General features: G+C 33.3%; 1 long non-coding RNA gene across 1 annotated transcript in view; it reads left to right on the plus strand.

The window, feature by feature from the left end:
• The first annotated feature begins 1494 nt into the window (after nt 1-1494).
• Nucleotides 1495-8558, plus strand: part of LOC141481869 (uncharacterized) — a 58567-nt gene continuing 51503 nt past the window's right edge. The window contains exon 1 of the long non-coding RNA XR_012465223.1: nt 1495-1741. This is a non-coding gene — a long non-coding RNA (uncharacterized lncRNA). The remainder of the gene's footprint in view (nt 1742-8558) is intronic.

Below are 8558 nucleotides of genomic sequence, written 5' to 3' on the forward strand. Positions count from 1 at the left end.
CATCGTATTCGCTGAAGATCCTTTGTTTTGTTTGGTCGAGTTTGAGTACGCGAGAGCCACCATGAACTTCGTGGGCCGCAAAAGAAGGTCGATTAGACCCCACTTACTTTGAACCTATCCTTCCCTAGTCGAACTCAATATCATGCTTCATTTTATGAAAAATACATGAGATGATAAACATTTATCAGCGGACAGTTTTGAGCGGCAAAATGTAATTTCGAAGGCGTTCAGGAACTATGCGGATTACGGAGTCATGAGTATTTTACAAGAAAAGCCAATTATAATTCAACGTACAGGGTGAAGCTGAACATTTTCTGGTAAAGTAAAATGACTGTTTTCTTAAAGATAACAGTCATTTCAAAAGAACGCACAATTTGTTGATGAATCAGGGTGCTGTATGTTTGAAATATTGAGCTATCCATGATCATGTTTACCATTCATGTGAAATATATGTATTTTTGGTCAATTTTTCCTTACACCGTATTTTTTTCAAAGGACAAAACACAAGCACAGCAGCAATATCCACTAGGCGCTCTCATAGCGGTGCCTCTGCGAAAGTAGCGATTCACATCGGATTTCAATTGATGGAGATTGAATCCATTTGGAAAAACGTTCTTAGGAAGTGTATTCCATATAAATACAGTTCTCCAGATGAAAGAGTTCTCAAACAGTGAAGTTCGAGGTGTACTGAGTTGAACCTCAAAACGATGAACAGCTACAGTCCGTCGCGTATTTCTGATAAGTACCGCTCTTGGTTGAATCAAATGTGCCAAGTCACTTGAATATCTCTATAGAAGAGAGACAAATCTCCAACCAATCTTTGACTTTTTAGGCTATCAAAGATGCACGTGATGTTCGCGTCTCCAATCAGGCATATGGCTCTTTTCAGGGTATGTTGGGGGGCAGAGCTCCATACATGAGAACATTTCTCCAAAGAAGATCTGATATGAGATTTATAAAGCATCAAAAGTTGCTGAGGTGTGTACAGTTTTCTGGTTTGGAACAGTGTTCCAAGCTTTTGAGAAGCAGCCTTTGTAATTCCAGCGACGTGATTGTGCCAAGACATATTAGTGTCCATTTTAACCCCCAACAAACTTATCGAAGCAGAAAGCGGAATTGTCTGACCTGACATTATTATATCCGGTTCGGAGACGTTTATCTTCTTGGAGAAAACCGATGCCTCAGTTTATTTCATTTCTCACCTGAGATAATTATTCCATATTGAAATCGAGCAAAGAAATGGTTTCTTTGTCTATATTGCAACGTTTCGAAAGTATATATCCATAATTCTCTTTTAGGGAGAATACATGGTTTGGCTTCGAATAATTAAATCTTAAAAATTTGAAAAGGCATAACAACTTCTAACCAATTTTTATCTCCTTTATTTTAAGGCTTTCCATAAAAAATCCACAAGTAATATTTTTATAGTAACATTTATATATAAATGTAACGATGCATCTTTATTTTTCAACGTCCCTGGTAGCATTGCATCATTCCTTCATTTTCCAGTCAGGATTACAAAAACCCAATAAGCAAAGGCAAAGCGCAATCCTGGTTCTGATATTGGTTGTTGGCGACGTCGGTGAATACTCTGTTTTTTTATTCGTCTGTGGTGTTTTATTGTTTTTTAATAATTTAATAGTGAATTGTGTTACTACTTGTTAAGTGAAAAACATTAGTATTTGTTTGAAAATGGGAAACATACACACTGTTGGACCGAATGAGGCATTAATCGTTTCAGGTGAGTTGTAGGTATATATCGAAAATATTGTTGAAACTGGTACTAGGTTTCATTTGAAAAATTCTTTAACTGATAACATTCTTGGTAAACAAAATAATATATCTACTGCATAAATGGTAATTAAATGGGTCATCTTCATTTAGTAATTTGCCTCGCCCCTGTTTGCCAATCTTTACACACAAAGCAGGACTCATGATTTTTGTTGATTTGTTAGCAAATGAATCGTGATGATATTTAACAGACTAGTACTCTTAAATCAACGACTAAGATACTATTTTGATTTGGTTTATGAGGTAAAAGTTAGGTTATGTTATTGTTTTGCCCCGGTGTTGAAAAACAAGAATTGTGAGTGATTTTACGTCATGTTATGTATGTATTATCTAGTAGGTCGTGTAATGGTGATTTGATTGTACCAGTTAAACCTGTTACATAATTGTTTATTGTCTAGGTCAAGTTCGACTTATACCAACTATATTATTATACTATACTATTATAGTACTATACTATTATAGTAGGCATCCAAGTAGTAGATATTGGGTAATGTTTTTGCTGGTTCAGGACCTTCAGATGACCTAAAAGTCCTGTTTGATATATTTTTTCTCATTTAGTGGTTTTCTAAACTGTTAGATGGAATCCCATAATGTATTGAATATATCTCGAAATATGTTTATCATCTAAATTCAGTTTTAATTGCCAAACTTGTCAGTATGATCACAAATCAGAAGAGATCAGTTTCATCACCTACTTTATTATCTAATTCTTTGAATGTATTCAAAGGTTTGAAACAAATAATGTCTTGTTTTAATCCAAAAGGAGTATTAATGTTTTACACGAATTTATCATATCTGTACCATGGACCAAAGGCGATTTCACGTGATATCTTCGGCTTATCTCTCACTCGTAATGTTAATCCTCCACTATTTTTGTCCTGCATTCTTTCCGTAAATTGACTCTACAGAGTTATTATCAATTTACAGATGACGCGGAGCTGGTTATTTATCACATAATTGATTTGGCCTCAGAATTGGCAAAGAGCTACTAGAAAGCACATTTAATATTTTGAAGGTTGTTCCAAACATTTTTGTCTGAACTGAATTCAAATATTTTCAAGATAAATTATTTAATAATACATATTCTAGTCACAAATAACATATTCACAATCATGCCACAAGACAAACCAAATTTTTGTCACAAATTAAGATACAAACAAATTTTGGAAAAAAATCGATTAATCATTATGGGATCATTATATACAATTCAATTCCAGAAAAAATAAAGAAATATTATTCCATTACAAAATTCAAATATCAATTGAAAAAAAATCTAATTAGTGGAATTTCATAGTTTGCATTTTATTTCTATTACACGTTTTCAACATATACTTTCTGTACCCAATTTCATTATTTGACTGCATTTTATTGGTATTTTTTTCTAGAATAACTTTTTTCGAGATCAATTGCCCTAACACCAAACTGATATTTTTGTACTCGACGCGCGTTTCGCCAACAAAGTTAGCATCCTCAGGAGAAGAAAATTGATACCTAGTCTAGTCTGGTTAATCCTTATATACTAAAATTTTGTTACCTGAGGTTGTATACCTGAAGTCCAATATGGAATTTCTCGGTAATTAACTACCTGCAAGTTCTTAGTAATTATTCTCTTCTTAACAGAAGATTGAAAAGCGGGCTAAACGGGATGGGTCCCTTATCGCCATTCATGCGATATTTGTAAAACTGTTATATTAGGCATTTTCGTTAATCTAACCATTTGTCAGATTTGAAGTTAACGAACTTTAAACTTGAAATAAAATACTGACAACTGATGTTGTACCATACAAAACAAGTTGACAAGGCGTTTCAAAATAACGTTGCCAAAGAAATTATTTTCAGTTTTGTAAAGGATGCCGTCTAAAAAGAACATTGCTATGGTTTTGGCTTACTTTCTTATTATCAATACCTCAACATAAAATAAGTTTTACCTTAATTGTTGCGAAAAACTTGAAAGCGATACCATTTTTGAATAGAGAATGAAGAGACCTTCCAAACGATATTTAAATCTATTGGATAATGAAAATCATTGCGTGAAGAAGTTTCACTCAATAATGAATACAATGCATCTTTGCCAGTTGATAGATGTTCCTACTCGAGTTATGGCCACGTCGGCAAAACTTTTGGACTATGCTATAGTTCAAGAGGAAACTGAAATGGAGAGCGGTATTATACCTCACAACATCTCTGATCATGATATAGTGTACTGTAAATTAAGGGTACGTGAAGAGCAGTTTGAACCCAAACTCCGTACATACAGGAGCTTCAAAAACTTTAACCAAGACCTTTTTCAGGTAGATCTGTTGAATACTTCTTTTTTCAGGATATATGACCAAGAAAGGATTGAAGAGTAGGTGTCATACTTGGTAAATTCTTTATACAACATATTTGATAAACATATGCCAATAACTACTTCCAGAGTAACGAAGCCGAAAGCTCCGTGGCTGACGGGAGTGGTAAAAATCATGATTGCTGAAGAGAAAAAGCTCTAGTAAAATTTAGGAGAACAAAATCACAAAGACATTTGGACTTCTATAGACAAATGCGTAATTTAACTAACCAGGCTATTAAAAGAGAAAAGAAAGCTTATTTCGCCCATGCATTTGACAATAATTCACCAAAGGACATGTGGAAAATTCTCAAGGCTAACAAATTTATACCTGAAAGGAAAAATACTATACCTGAAATTTTAAAAAATCCTCAGGAACTAAACAGGTATTTTATAGAGTCAATTCCACAACATGAACCATCACAAAGTTTACTAAACCTTTTTGAAGAAATTAATGATCTGTTTGTGTACAAAGCTATCTGTGGAGTAAAAACGAATGCCAAAGGATGCGATGGGTTGAGTATAAAGCTAATAAAGTTGTGTTGTCCCCATATCATACCCTATATTACCCACATCATAAATTTCTGTCTAACCGAGAATGTCTACCCAACGGTCTGCAAGAAAGCCATTGTGAAGGTTCTGCCTAAAAAACAAAGTCCAATGGAATTTAAAGATTTGAGAGGAATAAGTATTCTGCCTGTATTGTCTAAAATCCTAAAAACCATCTTTTGAATTTTTCTCTGTTGCCTTCTGTTCAATCGGGATTTCGGAAAGGGCATAGCTGTACAACCGCTCTTCTACATATTGCGGATGATATAATGAAAGCAATAGACGAAAACAAACGTACGGTGTTAGTCCTACTAGATTTCAGCCGGGCATTTGATGCTATTAATCATAATCTTTTGTTGAATATTTTGGAATAAATCGGTTTTTCTGCTAATGCTTTGGTATTATTGGCAGACTATATGAAAGATAGACAGCAGATGGTCAGGATAGAGGAATGCACCTCAGATATTATATATATAAAATCAGGAGTACCCCAAGGTTCTATACTTGGCCCTTTATTGTTTTCTATATATACTTCTCATTTACTACAAGCTCTTCAAACTTGTCAAGTGCATTTATACGCTGATGATACTCAAATATATCACAGTTTTCCAGCGAAAATGGTAGACAGTGCTTGTGAAGTTGTCAATGCAGATATAAATAGATTTGTTGAACTGGCAAAGGACCATTGTTTATTTATAAACCCTAGCAAATCGAATGTAATGATCTTCGGCCCAAGGTATCACCGTTCCATTGTGACTAACTCTGCAAATTTTTGCATTCGAAATGAACCATTAGATATTGTTAGTGAAGCAAAAAATCTTGGTGTTTTGATAGATGTAGAGCTGAGATTTGAAAAATTCATAAATAAACTGTTGCAACGTGCTTACTCTGCACTGAAAATTATCTATGACAATAGACATATTCTGCCTTACCATGTAAAAAAATCTTTATGTGAATCCTTGGTACTTTCGGTTTTCAACTAAGGTGATGTTATTTATGGTCCATGTTTAACCAATAAATACAAAAATAAAATTCAAAAAGTTCAAAACTCGTGCCTTGGATTAATCTTTGGTATTGGTCAGCGACAAAGGATCTCATATAAACTTCAAGAAATTGGGTGGTTGAACATGGAGAAAAGGAGGTTACTTCACCCTTTTTGTTTTCTCCATGAAATGATTACAACAAAAACACCCTCATATTTCCATAAAAAAATTACATATCGTACAGATATTCACAACTTGAATATTCGACATAAAAATATGCTAGCAGTGCCAAAATTCAAATGGAAATGTTCAGACGGTCCTTTAGGTAACAAATTTACCAAAAGTATAATTCTGTTCCCCCCTCTCTCAAACAACTAAATTCCACTAAATTTAAAAGTAAATATAAGGACTATTTGTTCTGCTGAAATGAAAGTAAATACTTGTAAAGGATAGGCGAATTAAACGTTCTAATGTAAGGTCTTAGCTCGTATTCAAACTTCTGTATTATTATATATAATAATATAATAATCAAATTTTTAGATTTGTTTTTTTTTTGTGTTCTTTTCAGGGTTAAGTGGAAGAACATTTTCTGTGATGCATTGCATTACAGACGATGAACTTCGCCCTTTATTTCATTTCGTAGGTTAAGGATATAGTTATGTTAATTTCTGTTTCTTATTTTTTGTAATAAAATAATAAAGACGATATTATTATTATTATATTATTATTATCCTCCTGGAACCCAGCGTCCACTGAGTTGGACATATTGTTTTTAATCCATGTTAAACTAATCTTACAAATAGCGACTTATAAACCTATTGTACAACTCATTGGACATGAATGCTGTTGCCATCTAGTACCGAATGTGTGATTCTCACGAATAACTGGCGTGCAGTCTGCTATTTGTGCAATGACGTCATTTAAAAGAGCAACTTATGATGGTAAGTACCAATTTCTTAGTTCATCTTAATTATTATTTAAATATTTTTGCATAAAATACTGTATCAACACCTCTTTTATATATTTTTTATCAAAAACATTGCCAAAGTAAAGGAATTATTCTATAAGATGTCTATTTGTACAATGTCCAATAGAATGGACGTGCAGACTCAAAGCCGAATTCTTGGTTTTAATCCAATCCAATTTGTTGGACATTGGGACTCTAAGAAGATGTATCTTTGTAAAACATCTGAAGTACTGATTTTTTTATTTTCAGCAATTTTTGGCCATCGAAAACATTTAATACCGACTGAAGATGAAGATAAACTTTTGCAGTTATTAGAATGTGAATCGGATTTAGAACAAGAAGTAGGTGACTGCCAAAATTTTGAGGATGAAGACATTGACAGTACTGATCAGATAGTGGAAGATGGACAGAACTTGGATGAGAATCCAGAAAATGATATAGTTGAGGAGTTAGAGTATGAATACGAGGAAAAAAAGAAGAACAAGATTACCAAAGCGACTATGACTCAGATGATAATTTACCATTGAGTCTGTATCAGAGGAAGATTTCAAACACCCAAGAGAATGCTGAGTTGAACTCTTCCAAGCAACGCAAAAAAATAAAGCTAAACAAAGCTTTACATGGGAAAAATGTGTGATGTTATGTAGAATGAAATTTCAAACAGCAGCAAGTACAGACTTTAGTTTCGAGAGGAGCAGTTTTACACCAACAGATTATTTTTCAAAATATATTGATGATAACTTATTTCAAACAATTTGTAATTGCACAAATGTAAAATACATGTTAGTGCACAATAAGTCCCTAAATTTGTCACTAATAGAGACAAATCGTTTCTTTGGGATATCCATTTTAATGTCTTCATTAAAATATCCCAGGATATGTATGTATTGGGCAAAAACAACAAGAGTTCATTCAATTGCCTCTTGTATGACCAGAGATAGGTACTTCACAATAAGAAACCATTCGAAATGTGTAGTAGATGGTGACATTTCTGACAATTTGCGGAAGACAGACAAGTTATGGAAAGTACCTCCATTCTTCATCTAACAAGCGAGAAGGTTTTGAAGAGACTAGGTATGGGAGCAACTGAACAAATTGTCAGATCTGATGAAAAAATTAAAATCATTCAATGGTACGATTTACGTCAACACATCTAGAAAAGCATGGGTTAAGAGGCCTCACGTAGTTGCCAACGAGTGCATGGGAGGCATTGATCTTATCGACTGAATGATAGCATACTATCGTATCAATGCCAGGACCAATAAATGGACCGTCAAAATGATTTTTCATTTTACAGATTTGGCAAGTGCAAATTCTTGGATCTTTTATCGAGAAGATAAAAAAAATCTTGAAAATATGTACATGCAACTTTTTGACTTCAAACTTAAAATATCTGAATGGCTATTAGGATCTGTCGATGATGAAAATATAGAAAATGAAGTCCGTCATAACTCAGTCCACACAAGAAATAAGCCAAGGGGATACAATGTTCTACAACCTCGATCTCATTCATCGTCACCCATGCCAAATAATAATAATACCAGTATTAGAAGTAGGCAACATTTGTCTGTTTTAAGAAGTGATCTTAAAAATTCTGTAAGATGCAAGTATTCACAGTATACGAAGAAAACAAAATTAATGTTGGAAAAATGTAATACTTTCTATTGCATTACTGGGAGTCATAATTGTTTTTATGAATATCATAAAAGATAAAAATAGATATTTTAGAGACCGAATGTTCAATATATTGGACATGATATTGTTTTTTTATTATACTTAAGACCGGAAGTCCAATGTAATGGACACCTACTTTTTTTATTATTTCCTTAATAAAATAAAAACAAAAATTACACTGTTTTAGTACCAATTCTTACCACAAATTCATAAAAAAGTACTCAAAATAGCTATTTATTCAAGTTCGGGTCTCAGGAGATTATATACC

This window comes from Leptinotarsa decemlineata, unplaced genomic scaffold (assembly GCF_025532065.1).
Source record: "Leptinotarsa decemlineata unplaced genomic scaffold, Ldec_3_MD MMD2_tig00000505_RagTag_RagTag, whole genome shotgun sequence".
Taxonomy (NCBI): Eukaryota; Metazoa; Arthropoda; class Insecta; order Coleoptera; family Chrysomelidae; genus Leptinotarsa; species Leptinotarsa decemlineata.